This window comes from Scyliorhinus canicula, chromosome 16 (genome assembly GCF_902713615.1).
Source record: "Scyliorhinus canicula chromosome 16, sScyCan1.1, whole genome shotgun sequence".
Taxonomy (NCBI): Eukaryota; Metazoa; Chordata; class Chondrichthyes; order Carcharhiniformes; family Scyliorhinidae; genus Scyliorhinus; species Scyliorhinus canicula.
In genome coordinates, this window is record NC_052161.1 from 60,091,816 (window position 1) to 60,118,979 (window position 27,164).

The 27,164-nt window shown below is 46.7% G+C and overlaps 1 protein-coding gene and 1 pseudogene across 1 annotated transcript in view; one reads left to right on the forward strand and one right to left on the reverse strand.

Annotated features, from left to right (window-relative positions):
* Positions 1-27,164, reverse strand: part of LOC119950988 (interferon-induced protein with tetratricopeptide repeats 5-like) — a 999,792-nt gene that overhangs the window by 446,285 nt on the left and 526,343 nt on the right. The window lies entirely within an intron of this gene.
* On the forward strand, positions 15,908-25,533 carry LOC119950958 (annotated as a pseudogene).

Genomic DNA, 27,164 nt, shown 5'->3' on the forward strand with positions numbered 1-27,164 from the left:
CTGTTACTTCCAACCCAGTGCCCGCACCCTATAGTGAGGCAGATAGGTATATCGGAGGGAGTTGCAAGGAGTGTGGGGGTGAGGTGTGCAGGGAGGGTATCCATGGGTTGGGGTGGTCAGCCGGGAGTGTGGGATGGCATGTCCGTGTGGCTGGCCAGTCCCCCTATTCAGTGAACCTGGTGGTGATCAGAGCTTTCCGTGCACGCCGGCCCAGGCGCACACGTATGTGGCCTCCTGTACCTGCCCGGGCCCTATGCCCTGCACATCCTCGCCCTCTCCCTCATCCTCCTCGTTGAATGAGGACTGCTGTTCATCCACCTCCTCCCGCACATCGCCCCTCTGCTGTGTGATGCTGAGGTGGACGCAGCAGGCTACCATGATGTGGGAAACTCTCCACACGCTATACTGGAGCCCCTCCAGAGCGGTACATGCACCTGAACCGCATCTTCAGTTTGCCGAAGCACCGCTCTGTCCCACCCCTGGTCACTGTATGGACTTCATTGTAACGGGTCTCCGTGTCGGTCTGTGACCTCTGCATAAGCATTACCAGCCACGGCCGCAGTGGGTAACCCCTGTCACACAGGAGCCAACCCCCAGCAGGAGTGTGTCTCGAAGAGGTTAGGAACCGTTGAGTGTGCCAGGGTGAAGGTGTTGTGCACACTGCCAGGGTATCAGGTGCCCACCACATCCTGGGCCCATCGGTGCCTGGCACCATTGGGTACTCTGGCCCTGGTGCCCATCTCTGCTGCCAGGGGAACGGGTGGCTGGCACTACCCATGCCAGCGGTAATCTCCTGGGCCCCCATCTGGCACCCTCCTGAAGGTGCCCTTGTGGCCATTGCCCTTGGGTGGGCCAAATACTGTCCCACTGGATGGTTGCAGCTATTGGGGCTGGGGGGATTGGTGTGGTGGGAGAGGGTGTGGTGTGAGGGCGATGGTGTGCGGGCACCCATACAGCCGGTGGCACCCTGCAAGACCAGGAATCATGGTGGGCGGTCAGTTACGTGCGCAGCATGTTGGCTGCCTTGTAAATGGCAGTAATGATGGTCCATGCCTGGACACCCCAGTCCCGCGGGGGGATCACCTCAACCCCACGCCCATCCCATGGTCACCCCCAACAACCCCTGCAGCCCACCCAGATATGGCAGAGGCCCCTCACCGCCTCTCCCGCCAGCCTAGCCAGCGGCATGACCGGCTGCCTCTGCATGTCCTACCCCTTCTCTCTCCCACGCCAGCCACGGTGCCTGTTTTTTGAAACGACAAATGACATTCACCATCAGTGGAGACCCGGAAGAATATCCGGTCAGGCTTACTAATGATATGCAAACGGCGTGTACAGTACTTGCAGAGTAGAATGCATTGACGCCGCCATCAAGTTGCCAGAGCATTGCAAGTTGGCATACGCCAGGCGCCTGCCACAAATTTGACTTCACGATCGATTCTCCGCCCAATCTGCTTTCCCAATTTTGCCGTCGGCCCATGGAGAATCCCACCCCAGTTAACTGTATATAATCACCATTAATTCTCCCCCAAACCATTTTTTCTCACAAACTCATTCGCCTTTTCCAGTATACTGAAATAATGCTTTCTGTCCTGAAATGTGACCCACAATTTGCCAGGTACAGAATTCCAAATCGAACTTTGTTCCTGAAGAGTGTTGTCCTGGCTTCATTAAAGCCAGCTCAACATTTGGCCAGATAAGCTCCAATGTCCTCGGATCTTCGTATGGTGTATAACTCCCAGCTACAGTTTCGCATGGTCTTTACCCAATTCAAGGTTTGCTCCTTCTCCAAATATTTATGCAAATGAACAATTACTGCCCCTGGCGGATCCCCGGCTCTCGGCTTCTGGTGCAGTGACCTGTGGGCCAATTCCACTTTGGGGATTTTGCAAAGACTCCCTCCCCGACCTGCTTCCCGAACATCTTTGCCACATATTTGGTGGCGCTCGTATATCCGATTCTCTCTGGTAACCCGACTACCCTCAGGTTCTGACACCTGGATCAGTTCTCCTGGTCGTCCACCCGAGCCGTCAAAACTTTGGGAGCCACCGCTAGTATTGTTAATTCTGCCTCTAAAGAGACAATCTTGTTGCTGTTGTCTGAGACCGCCCTCTCAACTTCCCGAATTGTCGAGCCCTGTGACTCCAGTCACTGCTTCATCATTTCCATCGCCACGTGAAGGGGAGCTACTGCTACCTCAACCGTCTTTGACACGTCTTCCGGCATTGCCTGCCTGTACTTCTGGAATTCTCCAATGGTGAACTCCATTAACTGCTCCATCGGCAACTGGGAGGGCATCAATGACATAGCGGGGTCCGCCATATTCTCCTTCACTCCACTACAATGCTCCACTGAATCAGGAGCGGGGCTTTGTTTGTTTCTAGCCTCATATTGTACCCGCCAACATCCCACAACGGAGGAGAAACCAATGAACTTCAATTGCTTTAACTTTCTTCCCATCACGACACTCGCTTACTGGGTAAAAAGGGCCAAAAGCCAAGTCTTCCAGCGGGAGCCACCTTGTGTGCGACTGCTCACCTCATAGGCACCACCGGAAGTCTGTTACGTTTTTCCTTGCAGATAATCTGTCTTCTTTGACCAGATTCATTTCCTTCTGGAGGGAATATCTTGGTTATTTCAAAATCAATGGGCGGGTTTGAGCTGAGAAACTCTGAAGTGTCATTTTGGGTGCCTTTAGCAGGGTGTTTCTTTACGGCTGCGTTGGCGAGATCGCAGCCCGAATTCAATGGCACTTAGTGCCAAAAATGAGCTCCCATGAGATTCTCAACATTACTGGCTATCTTGCCATTTGATTTGCTGAACTCGTGCCTCAGCTTCTTGCTGCTAACACGATGGAGTTGCTTTTAAATGCTGCCTCACCACTTACTGCCACCCAAGTGTCCACTGCTTCCACTGCTTCCAGTGTCTGACCAAAATCTACACATCATCAAAGAAGAAACAGAAAAGGATTTGACGCTCCAGAGGATGATGAAATACCTCAAAGAAGGATGGCCCAATGGCTGTCGCTCTGCCTTTCAAAGTTTCAAAGATCACCTCACAGTCATAGATGTTTTCCTACTCAAAGGAGATAGGATAGTGATTCCTGCATGCCTCGAACAAGGAATTCTGCAACAGATTCACAAGGATCATCAGGGTATAGAAAAATCTCATAGACGGCCAAGATAATCTGTATATTGGCCTGGAATCAACAGGGATGTTGATACATATGGACAGGAATGCCCAATCTGCCAAATGCATCGGCCGTGCAGTGCAGAGAAAGTATGGAAGAAACTGAACTCATCACCAATCCATGGATCAAAGTTGGTATGGATTTGTTCTACTTGTTGCACCAAGTTGCACCAAGATCATACTTAGTTCAGACTGAACAAGGTTCTATGTTCAGATGAAACAGAAGAGTACTGTTGTGCATCAAACATCATGTTGAGTCTCAACCTCAACATGTTATTGATCAAGATAACATCTTCAAGGCCATTGATTTTCCAAATCCTTACTTGACACCAATACAGCAAGAAGATGTGGAAGATTAATTGCATACTTTAAAGACACAACTGAGAAGATCAACTAGAAAGAGGAAACCACCGAACAGATTAAATTTGTAATATCTGTAATAATTATTCAATTATCATCACAAAGTGTTGCCTTTTTAACCTACTGTAAATATGGCAGCCAGTGGGGTTGCCCTCCTTCCTTTGGATATCTATACCACATTGCTCAGAGTCGCCAGATATCAAATGATACCACCACAAGGTTCAACCCGCTATTGATCAAAGAGCCAAACCACTTAGTTAGTTCAAGATCAAGGGTACTTTATTTACACACACAATTAATCATGCAACATAAACACTACTAGTTAAACTACACCTAGCGACTATGACAACCTGTACTTAACTTCAGGCACCCGGCTTAGGTCAGAGGAACAGTGGCCGTTGTTCAATTCTGGATCGATTGGGTCTGTAGAAGTAACTGCTGCTCAGCTGGGCTCATCCGTCTGGTAGCGGGCGGTGAACTTGAACTTGCTTCTGGTGGTGCTGCCGGGGCGCCAGGTCCAAGAGAGACCGAACACATGGCGGTCTCACTTTTTATTCTGGAGGGCTTTCGCACTCTTTTGGGTGGTCCTTCAGTTTGGACCCCACTAATTGGGTAATTGTGATCACTCTGTTCGATTCAAACCAATAAATGGGTGGTTGTCCTGATGGCTGGGCGTGTCGCAAGCCGTCATTGACCCTGTTTACACTTCCGAGTACAGGGAGTGGCGCTGTAATGTCTGGGACTGTATCGGTCCTCAAGTATCAGTCCTTTGTCTGGCAGAGATGGGCCATCAAATGCTACTCAGTTGGGGATTTCGATACCGTCTGGATTCCTCACTCGCAAATATACATTCAGGCTCTGAACCTGCCTGAATCTCGCATTGCCCATTTTTCTCGCTATGCTTTGCGACCTTCTCTGTTCCTGGTTGTAAGTGGCCATCCCAGATGGCTGCATTCCGTCCTCTTGATCCTCAACACGAAGCGTGAATGATTACAGTACTGGATCTTCTCCTGTTCTCTGACATGTCGGGTACCCTCCATCAAGGACAGGTTCTATCCTACTCTGTCCTATGGGTCGAAATATTTACCTAAGTTTTCCTTAATACAACACATATCTCTAAAAATTCTAAGGGGGCACTTAATATTCAAACATACACTTCAGTCTCTTTACACAAAAAGGGGAACCTCCAACTGTCTCTAACTAGACTACACTCATGCTGCTATCTAATAACCAAAGAACGTATCTTGCAATATAAAGTACACAACAGCAGCATCACATTTCTACTTAACACTAATGTCCATGTACAAAGAAGGTAACTTTATTAAAAAAAAACAACCGCGCAATTTATTAGGGAGGAAGGGTTCAGAAAGAGTGTGGGCTTTTCTGGAGTCCAAGGAAAGGGGCTCCAAGTGTCTATACTGGTGGAGGGAGGCTCTCCTTCGCCATTTCCAAAGTCTGATCGTCTGGAGGATACTGCAAAGTATAGCGAGAACCAGTAGGGCCTCTACTGTGTACGACAGGGAGTACCATTTTATGATATCCTCACACCATGTGGGGGTATCAGTGGCTGTTTCTATGTGTGGTGCAGTGTCCGGGCTGGGCGTATCGTGGTGGGTAGTCATGTTTAGGGCCTGTGTGGTGAGGGGTGTAGGATCCGCTAATGCGCGCAACTGTAGTGATCCCACGACGATCATGATGCAGATCATCAGGTTCGTCTTCACCTTGTCCATATTTTTCTCTGTCTTGAGGTATGTCCGTATTTTCCTGGGGGTACAAGCATATCTGTTATTATCTTGTTGCTTAATATCTCAATTGCCTGTCTGTTTCTCCTTAACGCCAATTTCCCATTTAGTATCGTCACCATATGAGATTCCCTCATTCTTTTAAAACAACCATTTGGGAGACAAGACATCCGAAAAAAAATCTGTCACAGTGCAGCCTGTGTTTGATGGGCTGAGTGGGCAGACAATTTCTCCGTCCTCTGCAAACTCATTTCAATCAAGTGTTTTGAACATTGTAAATAGCAGGTGGGGCGATAGCAACCGAAGGGCCGCCGGAAAGGGGGCAAAGGTTGTGGCAAAAGTGCATTCTTTAAACCACAGATGTAAAAATAACAGAAAAAGTGTTTAGAAAATAAGTCTCTGAATGGGGTGCATATGATACGCGGCAGGGCAAGAATGGGTGGAATCCCCAGGTAGGGCGGTGATCAGTGTCGTTGCTCCACTACCCGAGCTTGGCTAACCAAATGTATAGGGGGTCCTCAGGCAGGACGGGGATCAGTGCCATTACTCCACTGCCTGAGTGACCTTCCAAGAATGGTAAGAATGTGGGCACATGGACTTTCAGCAAACTTGTGCCTTGAACTGCCATGTGGTGTCAGAGGAGTAGTCATGACTGTATAAAGAAACGTGCCTGGGTTCGACACACAAAGTTGTACAAGAGAGAGAATATTCAACATTGAAAACAAATTAAAGAAGAATGTGGGCTGGTTCCATCAGGGAGTAGGACACCGTAAATCTCAATCGGTTCCTTTCTCTCATCATCTGGACACCTCAAGGTTCCATTGCAAAAAGGGTCTCAAAGGAGTTACCATCGTGGAAGTTTGACTCGGAGTTATCACCATCTCCCGGGTGCCAAACTTGTGCCTGGAGTTTTAGTGCCAATGTGGCATGTGCCAATGTGGGGTCCATCTCGTCATTCCGTGTCAGATGAAAGGAATTGGCGCGATGCCAGTGTTTTGTATTCTGTAGGGCGGTGGGGGCAAGGGGGGTGTCGCTATCGTCGGGTGGTGGGTCAGGTTCTGGTAACGGCAAATAAAGTGTCTCTAAGGGGCTGAACATATCGTGGTCAGTGTCACTGGGGCCGTAGTGACTGGAGCCTGGTCTGTGTTTCGATTGTTCAGGCCTATTAAGGGCATCAGTTGAGCTGTCGCTGTCGTTGTCGCTATCGCCGTCGCTAGCAGCCGAATCGAGTGCCAGGGTGAAATTTGCCTCTGGGGGTGGGGTCAAGGTCGTGTCTGTGGATGTGCTGTCACTGCTAGGGGAGGGCAGGATGCGGGTGTCAGTGGGCAGGTCTCCGTTGTCTGCCATTGCCAATGAGAGGTGGTGTGAGTGGTTGCACTGTGTTCCATAAACCTTAAGCTAGTTTACATGGGACCGTCCTGATTTTCCATTAGGATATGTGACCTTGTAAACTGAGGGACTGACTTTGTCAGAAATTGAGGAGGGCCCTAAATATTTAGGGAGAGGAATGAACTGGGATTGTACAGGGAGATCATGACTTGCTTTCCGACTGTATACTCTGTCGGGTGTACTGTCTTATCAAAGCAGGCCTTACTCTGCTTTCGTCTAGCGCCTAGTCGAACAGCTGCAGTGAGCTGTGCTGCTTTAATATTCTCCAACATGTTTTGGACCACTTTCTCGTGGGTTAGGGCGGTGACTGCGGGTCTGGCCAAATCAATCCCAAATAAATATTCGGTCCCTTCATGGGTCGTCCGGTCATGAGGGTATGGGGGGTGTTACCTGTCAAACTCGACACCGTGTTTCTAATAACATCAGTGTGAATGGGAGCACTGTGTCCCATATCGTATTATGCTGCTGTACCAACTTCCTAAGTGTGGCCTTTAGTGTCCGATTCATGCGTTCCACAGGACCGCGGGTGATGGGCAATGTGAAACTTCTGTTTTATGCCAAAAACCGTCATGACATTTTACATGACCCTACCTGTGAAGCACAAATCTTGGTCCGACTCAATACTCCGGGAGTCCCCATCGAGTGAAAATCTGTTCAGTTAGAATTTTTGCCGTGGCTTTGATCGTATTTGTTCGTGAATGAAAGCTTCTACCCATTTTGTGAATGTGTCGATGACGACCAACACATATTTGTATCCATTTCTGCAGGGGGGGGGGGAGGGGACCGATATAGTCTAACTGCAAGTTTGTCCACGGGCCATTAACAGGGCCGGTGTGTCTTAGCTGGCCTTTCTTCGCATGTCTGTCCGGGTTGTTCTGTGCGCAAATTAAACAATTCTCAACGTAATGGTTAGTGTCAGTTTTTAAATCGGGCCACCAGCAGAGAGGTCTGAGGTGGGCAAGGGTGGATTCTATCCCTTGGTGTCCATGTCCATCATTGATTTGCAAATAATCTGGTTTCTCTCCTGGGTGGGGACCACATAAATGCCATCATTTAAAACGATTCCCTCATGGATTGTCAAAGTATCTTTAAACTTATCATGGGGCTGGGGAGTTTCCTTTTAAAATTTCCTTTAGTGCCTCATCTTCATTTTGTGCTTGGGCTAAGTCTTGAATATTGGTCTGTGAGACCTGGGCCGTGTGTACTGGGACGCTCTCGGGGGGTTGCCAAAAGTGGCCATGTCGAGAGCCTGCCTTCGCTAGGGCGTCTGCTTCCACGTTACCGGGTGGGAAAGAACGATGGTGGTTTCTAACTTTAACTTGAAGGACAATTAGCTGTTTATTCAACTGTGTATTTTCTTGTTGACCTCTTGCGAACTCATGTTGAGCTTCAGGACATTGCTTTGTCACTATTCATAGTTCCAATGCAGCCTTTTCTGAAGTAGCATTCAACATAATCTTTAACTCCTCATGTTTTTCCAGCAATCCACATAGATTATTCAGGGCCTTTCTGGTCAGCAATTCCTTTGAGTAGGTTTGTACCTGCTGTTGTGTCCAGCTGTGTGTCTGGTTCAGATCTTCAAACTCAGCTTTGATACAAACACTTTGTGCAGAACAACTTCATTTTTTTTGCCGATTTGATGGATTTTTAGTTACCTCAGATAACATTGCTTCATTCATAGCCATTGACTTTCTGAAAAAAGACTGAAGATCAAATAGGGAAGTTCTGAATCACAAACAGAAACCTAGGCAGTGCAATCATTTTCACTGTCTGCATCCGCCCTGCCAGTGACATCGCTAACACATCCCAACTCCTAAAATCCACCTTCATCCCCCCCCCCCCCCCCGCCCCGCCCCCCCCCCCCCCCCCCCCCCCGCCCCGCCCCACCAATTGAGACAAGTTCAATCTATGTAGTTGGGCCCAACTCTGGGCCATTTGAATGCCTAGGTATCTGAAGCTCATCCCCACCACCCTAAATGGCAACTGCCTTACTCTCCTTTCCTGCCCTCTGGAATAAATTGGGAACACCTCCACCTCACTCTTCCACATCGGCAATTTATATCCCGAAAACGGGCCAAATTCCCCCAAGATCTCCATAATCCCCGCACTGCTACCATCGAGCCCGAAATGTATAATAACAAGAAATCCACACGAGCGGAACCCTATGCTCAGCAACCCCTCCCAACCAATCCCTCGGCGCCCTAAGTGCCATTGCCAACAACTCTAATGCCAAGGCGAAAAGTATCGCGGAGAGCGGGCATCCTGCCTCGTCCCACGATAGAACCCAAAGTACCCCAAACTCACTTGCTTTTGACAGGTTTTGTCAAGGGTAGGCAGCTTACTGCGAGCATCAGGCGGTTGATGAATGTAATAATGACTCAGAATCGGAGGAAGGCCTGAGAGCAATCATGCAGCTCCTGAAAGAGTTTGGAACTTTCTCGGGTTACAAACTTAACTTGGGCAAGAGCAAGGTATTCCCAGTGAACCCAAACAGGGAAGGGACAGAGCTGGAGGGACTCCCATTCAAGCTAGCCCAAAACAAATTCCCCTACCTGGGATCCAAATAGCCCGGAACTGGACACAGATACATAAGTGGAATCTGACTAGCCTGGCAGAGGAAGTTAAAAAGGACATACAGAGATGGGACAGACTCCCGCTCTCCCTGGCAGGGAGGGTGGAGACTGCTACCGAGGTTCCTCTTCCTGTTCAGCTCAATACCGATCTTATCTTCATTTCCAAAACATAGACAAAATGATCATGGCATTTGTGTGTGGGGGGGATTGTAAGAACATAGAACATAGAACATAGAACAGTACAGCACAGAACAGGCCCTTCAACCCTCGATGTTGTGCCAAGCATTGTCCGAAACCAAGATCAAGCTATCCCACTCCCTGTCATTCTGGTGTGCTCCATGTGCCTATCCAATAACCGCTTGAAAGTTCCTAAAGTGTCCGATTCCACTATCACAGCAGGCAGTCCAATCCACACCCTAACCACTTTCTGAGTAAAGAACCTACCTCGGACATCCCTTCTATATCTCCCAACCTGAACCTTATAGTTCTGCCCCCCTTGTAACAGCTACATCCACCCGAGGAAATAGTCTCTGAACGTCCACTCTATCTATCCCCCTCATCATCTTATAAACCTCTATTAAGTCGCCTCTCATCCTCCTCCGCTCCAAAGAGAAAAGCCTTAACTCCCTCAACCTTTCCTCATTAGACCTATCCTGCAACCAGGCAGCATCCTGGTAAATCTCCTCTGCACCCTTTCCAATGCTTCCACATCCTTCCTATAGTGAGGTGACCAGAACTGCACACAATACTCCAAATGGTCTCACCAGGGTCATGTACAGTTGCAGCATAACACCGTGGCTCTTAAACTCAAGCCCCCTGCTAATAAACGCTGTCACACTATAGGCCTTCTTCATGGCTCTATCCATTTGAGTGGCAACCTTCAGAGATCAGTGGACATAACCCCAAGATTTCTCTGTTCCTCCACATTCCTCAGAACCCTGCCATTGACTCGGTAATCTGCATTCAAATTTTTTCTACCAAAATGAATCGCCTCGCACTTATCAGGGTTAAACACCATTTGCCATATTTTTGGCCCAGCTCTGCATCCTATCAATGTCTCTTTGCAGTGTACAACAGCCCTCCACCTCATCCACTACTCCATCCATCTTGGTGTCATCAGAAAATTTACTGACCCACCCTTCAGCTTCCTCCTCCAAGTTAATGATAAAAATCACAAATAGCAGAGGACCCAGAACTGATCCCCATGGTACACCACTGGTATCTGGTCTCCAGTGTGAAAATTTTCCATCCACCACCATCCTCTGATTTCTATGTGATAGCCAGTTACTTATCAAATTGGCCAAATTTCCCTCTATCCCACACCACCTTACTTTCTTCATAAGCCGACCATGAGGAATCTTATCAAATGCCTTACTAAAATCCATGTATACGAACACTTAGTTACCTCCTCAAAGAATTCAATCAAATTGGAGAGGCAAGACTTACCCTTCATGAATCTGTGATGACTATCCCGGATTAAGCTGCATCTTTCCAAATGGTCATAAATCCTATCCTTCAGGACCTTTCTCATTAACTTACCGACCACCAAAGTAAGACTAACCGGCCTATAATTACACTTTCTTGAACAGAGGAACAACATTCGCCACTCTCCAGTCCTCTGGCACTATCCCTGTGGACAGTGAGGACCCAAAGATCAAAGCCAAAGGAACCCGAGAGTTCCAGAATCAACACAGCAAAGGAGAAAAGATAGGGACGGCTTGGCACAACCAAATTTACAATATTACCATTGGCCACCTACGGCAGAGAGAGTGAGAGGATGGGTATGTGGACCCACCACGGAATGGGTGCAGATGGAGGAGTCCTCCGGGCCCTCGACACAGCAGCGCTCCCATCCCTCCCCCCTTTGGTGAAATACTAATCCTGCCCAGTGGGAGTAGCCATATTAAGGACGTGGAATCAGATGAGGTAACATTTCGGCCTGACCAAGATGTCACCCGTGCCCCCCATCTGCAGAAACCACAAGTTCTCACCAGCCATGCTAGATACCACCATCAAAAAATGGAGACAGGACGGGGGGACACTGACAGTCAGGGATATTTAACAGGGGACAGAATAGAGACACTGAGTGAACTGACGGAGAAGGTGGAACTACCGACAGGACAGGGACTTCGACATCTAGAGGTAAAGCACTTTTTCCACAAGGCGACAGTTCGATACCCCAGTACCCCGGAGACCACGGCCTGGATTCTCCACTCCTTGACGCCGAAATCGCGTTCAGTGATGGGGCGGAGAATCCGTTTTGGCGTACACAATTGCGAGCAGCGCCGGTTCTTCAATTCTCCGCTCCCCGAAAATCGGCGGACTGGTAGAGTGCACCGTGCCAAATATCCACTGCTTCAGGCCATTGCCTGAGGCCCGCCCTGCGATGCTCCGTCCCCAACCGGCCAAATTCCCGACGGCATGGACCTCTCATTGTCCCACCGTCCAGGAACATCGGGAGGCGACTGTGGACTTAGCCCGAGGCCACCACAGTCGGGGGAAGGCCAATCGGTGGGCAGAGGGGCTTCATTCAGGGCTGGGGGCAATGTTTGCGGGCGGTCCAGAGCGTGCGAGCGGCCGATGCGGGGCACTATTTTACCGGTCCAGGTCCACGGGTTGAGTCCGCCACAGAGCACGGTGCAGCCGCTGGAGGCCGGCGCCTTGCACATGCGTGTCCTCTGACCCGAGTGCTGGGGGCCGTATCGGCAGCGAGAGCTGTGAGGTCTACAACGGCTGCCTGCTGGCCCCCAGCAAGACGGTGAATCTGTGGTCTTTTGACGGCAGTTTTCATGGTATGGGGACTTGGACCCAAAAACGGAGAATCCAGCCCCACATTACTAGAGATCTGATAAACACAGACAGTAAGGAAGGGGGATACTGCAGGAAAAAGCTACGGAGAGCTACTGGACAGGGCGAGATTGCCACTGGATGAAGCCAGGCAAAATAGGGCGACAAACTGGGGACAGAACTGGCTGGGGAGTCTGGAGCAGGGCCAACTCCACCTCCTCCTGGGCAAGGCTCAGCCTAATGCAGTTCAAAGTGGTGCACAGAGTATACCTGACCAGAACCCGAATGAACACGTTCTTCCCAGAGGAGGAGGATAAATGTGAACAATGCCAGAGAGGCCTGGCCAACCACACCCACATGTTCTGGGCCTGTCCTAAACTTGTCGGGTTCTGGACAGCCTTCTCCGAGGCAATGTCCGAGGTTGTGGGAGTGAGGGTGGAGTCATGCCCAAGATGGCAATCTTCGGGGTATCAGAGCAGTCAGAGCTACACATGGAGGAGAGGGACGGCGGAAAGCTTTCGCTTCCCTTATTCTCCCGCCGGAAAATCCAGCTCGGCTGGCGATCAGCAGCACTACCCACAGCTGCAGACTGGCTGGCAGACCCGGTGGAATTTCTCCATTTGGAGAAGATCAAATATACCACCCGAGGGTCGGTAGAAGGCTTCCTCAAAACATAGGGCCAATTCGTCAGCTTGTTCCAAGACCTGCTCGAAGCCAACTGCGAGTAGGGGGAAATGTGAGAGATGGGAGAAGATAGACAGGGGGGGGGGGGGGGGGGGGGGGGGGGAGAGAGAGGAGAGAACTCAGGGGAGCTACAGGGGGAAGCACGGTGGGAGGGGCCAGAAGGTCCTCCCCCATCCCACCCCAAACCTGCAAGGCAGGCAGCAGAAAGCATAAAGGAAAGCGGGGGAAGGGGAGAATAGGAACCAGGCGACAGTACAACGAAAAAGGGGGATACAAAGAAGGGGGGGGGGGGGAGAAGGGAAGGGTGGAAGGAAGACACACCAAGAAAGACAATATCAATATGAATATAAGAACCACACGTGCTGTAAATATTAAACCTAAAGTGTTACTAAGTGTAAACTGAAATAGCCAATAAAAATATTTTTTTTTAAACGCTTGATCATTTAGCTTTGTTACGTTGGTTTGATTCATTTCACTTGTTTATATTTTGTTTGGGATTATAGATTGTCTCCTTGCTGGTCACAGATTTCACTCAATTCTATCCACATGAAATGTTTCAGTTCTGTCTTCAGCTTTACTATTGGGTGTCAATCACAGTCTGGTGTGAAACACACATGATGTTGCTCATGTTAACATTGAGAGTTCAGCACATGTTGAACTCGTGTTTGAAAACTGCAGGTCAGCAACAGATCAATGCAGTCAGCCTGAACTGCCCTGGAAACTGGTTTCAGGCTGTTTCAGACTCACTGACGCACTCTGCTACCAGCAGCTCAACACGAGGCTTGACTGGTGTTGGACGTTGGGCCTTATGAAAATATTACAGGCTGTGGACACCAATTGGGAGATGAAAGGAAGCTTCCCAAACTCAGGAACACCAGTTCTTATCAGGCAGTGACCCTCAGGATGATGCTGGGAATGATGGGGTTGATGAGGTTGGGGAAGGTGGGTGAGGGTGTGTTGACGATTGAGAAGTTGGTGAATACATACCTGCAGAGTCTATACAGCAGAGGTAATATGAAAAGACCAGCTATCAGGGGCTGGTTTAGCACAGTGGGCTAAACAGCTGGCTTGTAATGCAGAACAAGGCAGCAGGGCGAGTTCAATTCCTTTACCGGTCTCCCCGAACAGGTGCCGGAATGTGGCGACTTAGGGGCTCTTCACAGTAACTTCATTGAAACCTACTTGTGACAATAAGTGATTATTATTATTATTATTATGATGGATACAGTGGGATAGAAATTGGTCATGCCATTTTTGAAACACAGGGATCATTGTTCATGCCAGATTTTATGCAGATAGTGAGCATGCAAATTTGGTCCTGTCTCTCATTCCCTGATGCAGCATTGATCTGAGCAGGGTACGCATTTCTGCTTGTGTTCAGGCAGGGCATGGGGCATTCACAGAGAGCACATTGTGCAGACAGCACATTCTTCTTAAAGGCAGCCTTCCCTCTTTAAAGCCATGAATTTAAAGGGACTGCTGCCGAATGCTATTGCTGCAATTCTGAATAAGAGAAATTAAACACAAGAGCATGAAGAGGGCTCTCAGGACCAGAAAAAGGTTCAATGACCTCACAGGGGAGGACACGGGACAGTGAACACGTTTTCACATGACATTTGACCCGACTGACAATCACAACTGTCAACTCAGATAGTGGCACTGCATGTACCTTTTTAATAATGATAATAAGTCTTTATTGTCACAAGTAGGCTTACATTAACACTGCAATGAAGTTACTGTGAAAAGTCCCTAGTCGCCACATTCCGGCACCTGTTCGGTCACACAGAGGTAGAACTCAGAATGCCCAAATTACCTAACAACCTGTCTTTCGGGAGGAAACCGGAGCACCCACAGGAAACCCACGGCGACACGGGGAGAATGTGCAGACTCCACACAGACAGTGACCCAAGTCGGGAATCGAACCTGGGACCCAGGCACTGTGAAGTCACAGTGCTAACGACTGTGCTATGATGCCGTATGTAGGATCAGCGAGTGGTGAAATCACCAGATACGTGTGAACTGCAGCCACATCAGGCGGCTGGTTGTGGCAGCTCCCTACAAGTTGAGGTCTGAAACGAGTTATGTTTCAGGGACCCAAGTGAGGACCTCGAAAGGCTGAGAAAGGGGAACGCAGGACGGATTGCTCACTGAAATAATCAAATGTGTTGGCTGTCTCCTATTATTTTCACGGTGCTTGGAGGAGCTCAGCTCCAGTTTGACTGAGGGACTGACTCAGGGTTTGCTCCTCTGGGCAGCCCCTCCTCCATCTGGGCAGCAGAACCAAAGACACAGCAATTGCTGCCCATATTGTAGCCATTGTGTGGACAGGTCACCGACTCTACTGCCCTCCCTGCCAGGTAATAGCAACACCCTGTCACACCCCGGAATAAACCACAACACTTCCATAAACAACCCACTCTCCATTCAGAAACTTCACAATAGCAGAAATTATTCTAAATTATCCTTACTGGAAATTAAGCTCCTGCTGTTTATTCAACACGAGTGCTGTGTCTGAACATGTTTTGTGAGAGACAGGTAAAGAGTTTTGAATGGCTGTGTGTGGTTCCAATTCACAAATAAAACATCAAATCACCATGACAACATCAACTCAGAGGCTTCCGCACAGCAGGAGGTCCCCATGTGGGCACTGGTGGCTGATTTAGCACAGTGAGCTAAATAACTGGCTTTTAAAGCAGACCCAGACAGGCCAGCAATATGGGTTCAATTCTCGTACCAGCCTCCCCAAACAGGCACTGGAATGTGGCGACCGGGGGCTTTTCACAGTAACTTCACTGAAGCCTACTTGTGACAATAAGCGATTTCATTTTTCATTTTCAGTCCAATGATTGGTTGCCCTGCAGGGCAGATTGGAGGTGATTGGAGTACATGCAACTTCCCAATTGGAGGATCGCTCACTTCTGAAGCACCATAGCTACCAATGTTATGGATTTGAATATTCTGATCCAGAAGTCGGAAACAATAAACAAATAAACATTAATTAAGGGTATCTTATTTTGCTTTGATGATGTTACTTTTCAGCAATTGATGAATTACTTTTGGTTTCATTTCTTTGTGTCAAGTTCAATCCCAACGCATACACTGAACTCTGTATGGTACGAAGGGTGTGATTGGTGAGTATATATATATGTGTGTGTGTTGGATGTATGGACACCGCATTTTGTTCTTCCAGCTAGTCAGACAACAGAAGTTAAAGTGAGTGAGCAGCCTGTCTATTCGCTCAGATCATCATGGGGTAAGAGAGATTTTCATGTGTCAATAGTGTGTACAGTACAGACAGCAGTAGCTCGGTGGTCACAGCTGCCTCTAAGTCACTGTGTTGTGGGTTTATGTCACTTCAGTGACTTGAGCACAAACTCCAGGCCAATGCTCAATGCTGTATTGAACAAATAACATTGTCTGTCCACTCAGTTGGACATCAGCTTCCCATGGCCCGACATCAAAAAAATGTACACCAGGTGTATGGGTCCAAGTTTATCTCTTAACAAAATCGCAAATACTAGAATGATCTAGTAATTTTCCCACTGTTTTTGGGCCCTTGCTGTGCACCAATTTGCTCCCACATTTCCTGAATCACAATAGTGACTACGCTTAAAATGTTGACAGGAACATGCACTGGGACATCCTGAGGATGGTGAAAGATGTCATAGATATTCAAATCTTTCTTTAATGCATCGTGTCCTTCATCTGACACTAATTGAAGCACAGGGGTCAGTGTTGGAAAGTGTTCTGAAATGGGAGGAAACTCACACATTCACCCCTGGGTGACAAACACGGTTCTGGATTTACTTCTGTCACAATATCCAGAAATGGGAGAGGGGGGAATGGGCAGAGGAAACCGAGCATCGTAAGCTCACAGCCCAGAGCACCACCAGAACATTCCTGCCGCATTTAACATGTTGGTAGGATGAGTGGGAGGGATAGGATAGTCAGGGTGTGTGAAACAGGTTGAATTCCGTTCCTTCCACTTGATGTATCACCAACCAGCAGGGGTAGGGTGACAGTACCAGCTGGCAAAGTGGCAGAATGCCCTTTGGACAGAAACATCCCAGCGTGGGCAACTCTCCCTTTCTTTTATCCCCAGTCCCTCCGTTTATACAAACTAAAGGTGGTAAATAATTTGCACTGCATTTGGCAGCTTTGTTCACATTAATAGTGACTCTTCTTCTTGACGATCAATCCAAAACATTTGTTCAGCATCATTAATGTTTACCAAATCCCCATTATAACCATTCTTGGCTGTCTCTTACGGGAGCCAAGTTTACTTTCACGAATCTCTTCCTTTTTTCCAACTCAAGGTCAAAGTGTTGCGGTAAATCTCCCAATCTGTGACAGATGGACAAATTCCTCCCGTTACAGACACTTGGTGTAGATGTGGTTCCCACAGATCACACTGCTTCCACACACTCCCAGGTGCTGTAGATACAGGACAACTCCAACACTGTCATCTCTAACTTTGTTTTATTTCGATCACTGGTTTATGTTTATTTCTTCACCTAATTATATTAACTAGTTTGTTGGCAATTTAATATAAACCAGTTAGAAGATTCCTCTTTCCTAGTTTGATCCAGTCCCCTTACTCTGAAAGCTCCTTTCCCCACTGTACAGAATTCCCACTCTCTCCAAATGCCTCTTGTCTCAGTTTGAGCTGTGTGCACACACACAAGGAGAGTTTACCAAAACTGCCGACTGTCAGACGAAATAAGAGATAAACGGCAGATTTGTTTATAATATTGTATCAGGTTATCTTTCAAATGTAATTTGAATTAATTTCCACTCAGACTTTGTATCAAATACAAGTTAATTGTATTGTCAATTCTGTACTGTCAGAATGTTTAATCAGATATTCAGTAAGTGCCCTCAGACAGACTTTCTGGATTTTGGTTATCTGGAGCTATTTACTCAGGTCCTGCTCTCTGATCCAGTGACTATTTTGTTGCTTCAATTTCTGTGTCTCCTGTCCCATCCTCAATAGCAGAAGCTGACAGTAGCTGTAAATATTCCTGAATCTTCCGTTCTGGGGAGTGGCCAATGACTAAATGTCGTTGTTGATTCACCCCGGGATCCACTGACATGGCAAGTTTAAAGTGCTGATTTCCACCTTTGCACTGACTGATGTCAGTCCCCGGCCAACAGTTTTCAACGCCCTCCTGAAAATGCTCAACACCCGTCCGCCCCCTTCACTGACAATGTTCACACCCCGCGACAACAATGTTCATCACTCCCCCTCCAACAATTGTCACTTCCCTGTATCCCGACAATGTTCAATGATCTTTCCTTCACTGGGATTAAGCTCAGCACTTGGCAACACGACTCTGCTTGTTGTTGGATTCTAATTAAATCAGTCAGTGTCAGTCACACCCGACTGGAATATCTGGGCCATTATTAATCTCTGAATCAGACATTATTGTTAAAATGCGAAGTGCCTGGTCGTTCCGAATTCCATACTCCTCATTGGACATGTCTGATAATGTTTCAGGTTGTTAACCATTTGTAGCCCTCTAAGATGGACACCTGTCTACAAAATGGAGAACCGCAAAGAATACAGGGAAAAACAGCCATAGTAAGGACACACAGATTGCAGAAGCATTTAGCATTTTGCAGGTACAAAAACCGGTTTCAAGGCAGTTGCAGAAACCCAGCCAAAGGTGCAAATAGGAAAACGATCTGCATACTAATGAGCTGATACCGGCCCAGTCCCAGATACAATAGAAACATTTTAGGTCTCAATCGATACTTTTCTATAGCTACCCAACCAGGATGGCGCCAGATGGCTCCGTTGGATCTGAATGATCCACTGCCCTCCTTACCATAGGCCCCAAATCCTTGGCATGGTATTGGTCTTGGACTTGACGTGTAATGTGAGGGCCTACAGAAGCTGACTGTAGCCATAAATGTGGTGGTATTGTAACAAATCGGCTGTACCTTCTTTTCCCGTGACTGTGGCTGTAATCTTGACCGACCATTCGGTCCCAATTAACGGCTGGTATTTGTCCTCCAACTCCTGTTCTGTCCGGTTCTATCATAGGCCAGTGTAACGTGGCACAGTGAATGTTCAATATCTAACGCCCACCACTGTGGCGTGACAGAAATATAGCACTGTTGTCTCGTCCTCCATGATTGAACCGTTACCCCTTCATCCCCGCACTCGAGCTGTAGCTGGAAGATACACAGTAATCTCTGGCCAACAAGTTACAGTCCAATCCAGTAGTCACCACAAACCGATGATCTGTAGACTTATTCTCGTAAGTGACTACCATAGGGTCAGAAATAGGATACTCACACATCTGGCCTTGGAACCCCGACAAATGCTGGGTGTGGTCGGATAGTGGTAGTTGAAGTTCTGATTGCACTGATCACGTACTCCGTCTTAATCTTTGTAACTGAGCCTCCTTCCTGGCCTTCACCCTCCTTCCAATAAAATCTGACTGCCCGGGCCATCTGGGAAGGGTCGTTCTCTGTCCAATTCATGTTATTACATTTCACGGCAGTGGCCACAGAAGGTGGTAGGCAATGCATTAACATAGCACAGTACTGAGGGGAATTCTGGCCATTCTGATACAGCAAGTCGCCTGACTGCGCACGGTAGAGTTCATTAAAGCGTTCCAGAAAGTCCTCTGGCTCCTCAGGCTTTTTAGGTTTGATATCTAAGATAATAAAGATGTTTATGGGCTTTTGAAACGTGGCATTCAACGCATTCAGGATCTGTGTCTGTCTATCATCGTCCAAGGCATGGGCTTGCTGGAGTGCGGCGTGGCTAGCATAATTTAAATGGTTAAGGTGACTGCGGTATTCTGCTGGGGTTAAAACCTGGTGGACTAGGCCCAGAGGTCCCGAGAGTAAGCTTGGTAAACTGAGATGGTAGTTCTCAGATAGTCCACGAAAGCAGCAGGAGATTTCTTCCTGTCTGGGATTGCAGCCAGAATAGCCATCATCTCACTGGGTCTCCATGGAAATAAATATCTATAGTGGGTTGAGCTGCGGCTGTCGCAGCGTCAGGATTCGGTAACTTCCTAACCGCAACTGTCTCAGAGTCTCACTAGGGGGCGCTTTAGCGGATTCCTCTGGCTCGTCAGAGACTTCAACGTTTTTCCCTTCCACTAGGGGGAGTTCCGGCCCCTCAGAACCATTCCCCCCGTTTTCTTTGTTCCTACATGTGTCTGTCTCAAGACTTCGGCCTTAAGGGATCCCTGTGGTATGGGCAATTGTTGCCGTATAGGATCAGACCCCTCTCTTATTGTCCGGGATCTGGTCCTAGAACTAACGGGGCTTGTGGAACCGAGCTCTTCTTCTCTAACCGCAACCGAAGGGACTGGTGAGGCTGGTATGATGTGAATCTGGGAAGGAGCAACTGGATATAATTTATGATATCCTGGGGACTCTGGAATTAGTGCAGGCAATGCTACTGGTGCAGTGGGGACTCTACCCGACATGGTCCAATTATCTAAGTCATCGTCTACCTCTGTCATGCAAGGCCAGCCATTGAACTACGTAGCCCATTTTTTACTCGTGTCTGCCCCAGTAGGCAGCTCCCTCTCTTTACTCGCGCGTTTTTATAAATGCACACTCCTTTTTCAAGACCTCTAGAGTTTTCTGAGTCCCGCCTTCACTAATTGGAATCCCCATTTTAAGGGCATTGTCTTGCCAACTTGATAACATGATCTTATCCCTCTCCTCTTGACAATATTGTCCCCATAGTCCAATCAACTCTTTTGCTTGGAGGCTTTGATGTCTCTTCCAAATTTCACCCTGAATTTGTTTAATTAAGTCCAGATCTTTAGTGCCCCCTCCTGGCCATTCGTCTCCCAATTTATTTCTTAAAGTTGCTGATAGTTTTCTAAAATCTCTTGCTTTATCCGGATAAATATCACATAATATTTGCAAAAAACTGTTTGGATCACTCGTATTATCCAAGCAATTCCCCATTATCTCGAATTAGTCCTCAAGACTGCGTTGTTCACCACTACAGTCCAAGGAAACAATTTTAACTTAACCAACTATAGTTCCCAAAACACACATGGAACTGAATCCCACAAACAACCTCTAACTGAACTGTCCCAATTAAGACATCCCATCAGTTAAACCAACCCTTAACTGAACTGTAACGTAACGATTACATCCCATCAGTTAAACCAACCCTTAACTGAACTGTAACGTAACTATTACATCCCATCAGTTAAACCAACCCTTAGTCGTACCTACATCGACTGATTTTCCAACTTTTCTAATCCCCTGACTGACCTTTGATTTCGTTGAGACGATCGTGCCGTGCCAGCCGCGATTGACCAGGCCAATCAGTCCATGGGAAAGGGGAGATCAACGTGGCAATTTTAGGCTACTCACGTTGTGGGCCCATGTCCACTTTCCGTGTCCAAAATCAGCCTAATTCTGAGTTCGCAGCTGGCCAGTGATCGTCTGGAGAAACCCGGGTTTCAGGCACCAAATGTTGATCTTTAAATTCTTCACCCGGTAGTCTGGCTCAATAAAATGAGAGATGGATTTGTAGGTATAGTATCATTTAATAATAAGTAACTTGCAAGGCTGGCTTACTCGTAGAACTCCAGAACACACAGCCATCTCCTGTGAGCTCCAGAGCAAGAGAGACAGAAGACAAAAGGGTATCTGCTGATGTATTCAAAATCACAGTAAGATTCACCTATAAGCTTCCCATTGGTCATTCTATACACCTCCTGACCTGGCCCTATATCCTAATTGGTCACTTTGCATTGTAACCCCAGCATCCTTTTCACCATGCTCACCATGCGGCTACCCTCCCCCGAGGGTCTCAAACCAGGCTTTTGCTAAATCCCTTTGTCCTTTGTCTGTGAGCTCACTACCATCGGACCAGCCCTATTATCTATACTATTTTAACTAATAATCCTATTTTTATAACATTCATTTATTCATTTCCTCAGTCCCGGTAGATTGGAAATTAGTAAACGTGACACCACTGTTTAAAAAAGGAGGTAGGCAGAAAGCAGGAAATTATAGGCCAGTGAGCTTAACTTCGGTAGTAGGGAAGATGCTGGAATCTATCATCAAGGAAGAAATAGCGAGGCATCTGGATAGAAATTGTCCCATTGGGCAGACGCAGCATGGGTTCATAAGGGCAGGTCGTGCCTAACTAATTTAGTGGAATTTTTTGAGGACATTACCAGTGCAGTAGATAACGGGGAGCCGATGGATGTGGTATATCTGGATTTCCAAAAAGCCTTTGACAAGGTGCCACACAAAAGGTTGCTGCATAAGATAAAGATGCATGGCATTAAGGGTAAAGTAGTAGCATGGATATAGGATTGGTTAATTAATAGAAAGCAAAGAGTGGGGATTAATGGGTGTTTCTCTGGTTGGCAATCAGTAGCTCGTGATGTCCCTCAGGGATCCGTGTTGGGCCCACAATTGTTCACAATTTACATAGATGATTTGGAGTTGGGGACCAAGGGCAATGTGTCCAAGTTTGCCGATGACACTAAGATGAGTGTTAAAGCGAAAAGTGCAGAGGATACTGGAAGTCTGCAGAGGGATTTGGATAGGTTAAGTGAATCGGCTAGGGTCTGGCAGATGGAATACAATGTTGACAAATGTGAGGTTATCCATTTTGGTAGGAATAACAGCAAACGGGATTATTATTTAAACGATAAAATATTAAAGCATGCCGCTGTTCAGAGAGACTTGGGTGTGCTAGTGCATGAGTCACAGAAGGTTGGTTTACAGGTGCAACAGGTGATTAAGAAGGCAAATGGAATTTTGTCCTTCATTGCTAGAGGGATGGAGTTTAAGACTAGGGAGGTTATGTTGCAATTGTATAAGGTGTTAGTGAGGCCACACCTGGAGTATTGTGTTCAGTTTTGGTCTCCTTACTTGAGAAAGGACGTACTGGCACTGGAGGGTGTGCAGAGGAGATTCACTAGGTTAATCCCAGAGCTGAAGGGGTTAGATTATGAGGAGAGGTTGAGTAGACTGGGACTATACTCGTTGGAATTTAGAAGGATGAGGGGGGATCTTATAGAAACATTTAAAATTATGATGGGAATAGATAGAATAGATGCCGGCAGGTTGTTTCCACTGGCGGGTGAAAGCAGAACTAGGGGACATAGCCTCAAAATAAGGGGAAGTAGATTTAGGACTGAGTTTAGGAGGAACTTCTTCACCCAAAGGTTGTGAATCTATGGAATTCCTTGCCCAGTGAAGCAGTTGAGGCTCCTTCATTACATGTTTTTAAGGTAAAGATAGATAGTTTTTTGAAGAATAAAGGGATTAAGGGTTATGGTGTTCGGGCCGGAAAGTGGAGCTGAGTCCACAAAAGATCAGCCATGATCTCATTGAATGGCGGAGCAGGCTCGAGGGGCCAGATGGCCTACTCCTGCTCCTAGTTCTTATGTTCTTATGTTCTTATTATACATGGAATATCAACAATGATTCACTTGTAATTTCAATGTTGAGAGTAACCAGCAGAATTCTGGCATATAAATTGATTGATATGGTGCTGTACCATTGCGAAATATCAACACTGCATCATCTAGCGTTAACCATAAAGGCCAGGGTTAGAATTGATTCCAAGAGTCAAATGTGAAACATGGACAAGTTAGAGCTTCAGACAAGGTGCGTTATGAATTTTGTTTTCTCTTGCAGTAACGCACAGGAGGATTTGTTGAAAGTGAAGCTTGATTGGCTTCAATGTCACTTCACGTGGATTCCACAGAGAGAAAACTCTGATCTGAATGATTTGAGGCAAAGATTACAAGATTCAATAGATTTTGGTGTGAAATATAAAGCCAGGTCTTACAACCATCTCGCTTTTGTAAACTGTCTGCAAGGAATCTGTGAGGGGGCGATTCAAAACTTAAAGGAAGCTGAAAAGTTTCTGAGGGAGAATCATGAAGATGAATTTGACAAAAGAATCATCGTCACCTATGGAAACTATGCCTGGGTATATTATCACATGGGACAACTGACAGAGGCTCAGTCCTACCTCGACAAACTGGAGAGGATCTGTCAACAATTTCCTGAAGCCTCTCGATACTCAGCACTGATACCTGAGGTATACGGGGAGAAGGGTTGGTCTCTGTTGAATTGTAATAGTCAAGATTATGAAGATGCAATGGAATGTTTCAAAAAGGCTCTGGTGGAAGAGCCAGATAATACAGACTGGAATGTTGGATATGCAACTGTTCTGTCCCGACTGGAGCAGTTCTCTGGTACAGCACAGAATCAAGAGCCCAGTGAATCAGTGAGGCAGTGGAGACGTGTGCTGGAGCTTGATCCAGATGACTCTGTAGCCATGGTGCTGCTGGCTCTAAAACTGCAGTTCCATCAGAATGGGGATATACTCAATTCAGTTGATGGAATGGAATTAGTTGAAAAAAGCGTTGCAGAAGTCCCCTGATCTTCCATATGTGCTTCGCTATGCAGCAAGATTTTACAGAGAGGCCGGAGATGTGGAAAAAGCTATGGAGCTGTTGAAGAGAGGATTGGAAATTACCCCACACTCTAACTTCCTGCACCATCAACTGGGCCGGTGTTACAGAGTCAAATTTGATCAACTGACAAAGTTTCCAGCCCAAGGTCCTCGCAATGCTGCTCTCCAACAGAAAGCTCAATTGATGAAACTGTGCAAGTATCATTTTCAAAAGGCAACAGAGAATCGACAATATACATCTGTTAAACTCCATCTGGATTTGGCAGATATTTATTCATTAAATGGCGAACATCGCAAAGCGAAGGAGGTCTACAGCCACTTACTGACATTGGAAGATATACGTCCAGAGAATAAGCAGGCAATATGTTTACAGGCTGGGTTATTTGAACTAAATCACATGAATCAGAATCAAATGCCATCACCCATTTTCTGAAAGGAATCAAAGTCAATTATGATTCAATACATCAGAAAAGATGTCGAGAAAACTTGGAGACGATAGCAATAAGATGGCGTCGCAGGAATCCTAGAGAAAGCAAGGCCCTTGGTGTTTTTGGGTTCCTGCACCAGCTGGATGGTGAGAGATGTGAAGCTATTAAATACTTTGAAAAGGCCTTGGAGTCCGATCCTGACAATGAAGAATATCTCAGTGCTCTTTGTGAATTACGCCTTTCCATCAAGGCCGACAATGACATTCCCAACTAAAACTAAACACATTTTGAAAAGTATATTGATGCTCCCGGATCTATAAACAGGTTTAATCGGCTACATTTTAGTTACACTCTATTTTCACCTTCTCTGAAATTAGCATTTTATTCATGTGTGTTTAATTTTCAAACAATAATTGTTTTGTAATTATTCTAAACCCCTGCACTTTATTCTGAAATGCTATCCATACTAATAAGTGAACCAAATAGCATTTATTTCCATATCCTTGGAGTGTTTTCTGAGTGTGAAAAAGAACAAAATAAGAAAAGATTTGGGCAATTGGAGACAATTGAACCAATTGGACAGAGTCACAATAATTCTTATTTAAACATGTTTAAAACAATAATCAGCTTAACATGGGCCTCTTTGTAACTCCAGAAGGGTAACTCCAGGGGCTGGTTTAGCTCACTGAGCTAAATTACTGGCTTTTAAAGCAGACTAAGCAGGCCAGCAGCACGGTTTGATTCCCGTACCAGCCTCCCCGGACAGGCGCCGGAATGTGGTGACTAGGGGCTTTTCACAGTAACTTCATTGAAGCCCACTCGTGACAATAAGTGATTTTCAATTTTTCAATATTGGGTGGGTGCTGAGGGGATTTGGAAACTCACTGGTTTCTGCAGATTCAGGCTCTGGGTTCAGGACAGAGTTGGCAGCACAGTCGGTGCCCGATGATATCACTAGAACCTAGTCCCTGTATGTTAATGAGGTCCCGCCCATTTTGGGTGAGCTGTTTAACCTAGTTTCACCAAGTGGGTAGATTTAAAATCACCTCCTTTAAATTATCATATAACCTAAATAACTGGGAGATAGATGTAATCTGGTGTCCAAATGCAGATTAACAAGATATTTTGTTTGGATCTTCATCTGTTTCATGATATTAATAGTAAAACATTATAACAGCTGTTACAATAACCTTCAGTGTACTCTGAGTGTGTAGTTTATGGTGTTTTTTAAATAATGATGGTGTAATAACAATATTCAATCCAGCCACAGAGGGTATAATAAATCCACTCTGCCACCCTATCTTTCACTTGCTGATCCTTCACAAAAACGTTCCCCATTGGGTAAAAGGCTTTCCATCTGTGACAGCGGAGAAAGGGCCAACAATCACTGCAGTCTCCAAATAAATCAACAGCTTGATTCTGTTGCTGTGAGGATTTGCTGACAGACGATCGGACTCCCATCCAGAGCGTTCATTCAGATCTCAGCCTCTGTCACTGGGAGTCTCGCTGTCCTGTAACTTGTCAGCTTCACCAACTCTTCATCAAACCATCTGAGTCCCTCATTGGCCAATGCAGAGGAGCCTGGACAATACCCGGGATAGACCATTTCTACAGATTGTACCATCTCACTGAGGGGGAAAGCAGTAAATGGGGAAGGCTAAAGAATATAAAAATGGTTTAAAAGAATAAAACTTAATGGCGGCAGATACTGATTTTCTTACAATGATTTAAATTGTAATTGTCTAGATTTAATTTGAATGTTCAAATAACCAATAAAATTAAACTGTGGCTAAGAGTTTGTTTGTGTTGATATGAGTGAACTTCTTGTAGCCAGAGGACATCATGAAACTAAAACTGTAATTTATGATCACTTGTGAACATGTTTAAAAACGACATTCCATTCTGTTAAACACTGAGCAACTTTGGCACAAACTACCAAGTTTTATGGCCACTGTCACACTCTCAACTAAATGGAAACACTGTAAATCGATGAAAAATAAGAGGATATGAGGAGGTACAAAATAATTCAAACATTATAATTACAGACACAGGACACGATTCAACCAAAATATTTCTTGGGTGAGTTTGGTGGGATGTTTCCCACCTGATTTTTGGGTGAGATCCACATCGGTATTCACCTACTCTTCACTCACTTTTTGGAGCTTTGGGGAGTTTCTTCCTGGGCTAGCCCACAATTAGAAATGTTATCATCACTGAGGAGCTGAACTTGTCGGCCAGATCGGCTCCTCAGAGATCGGGCTGCCATTTTGAAAGTGTGCCCTGATCTCTCAGTGAGCTTGAGGGACCCCCACACCCCATACCCACGGGTAATGCCATCCCTCGCACACATGTACATTACCCCCCCCCCCCCCCCCCCCCCCCGCTCAGGTGAGGACATCCCGCTATGGGGTCGCTGAGGGCACCCCATTTACAGGCCTCCTGACCAAACCCTTTCGAGCACCATCCCTTTCAGGACTCCTCCCTTCACACCCCCAACCTTTATTAGGTCTTTTCATACCCATCCTTCACCCCCCCCCCCCCCACCCTTCATACACCATCTCATCCCCCGTTTCAT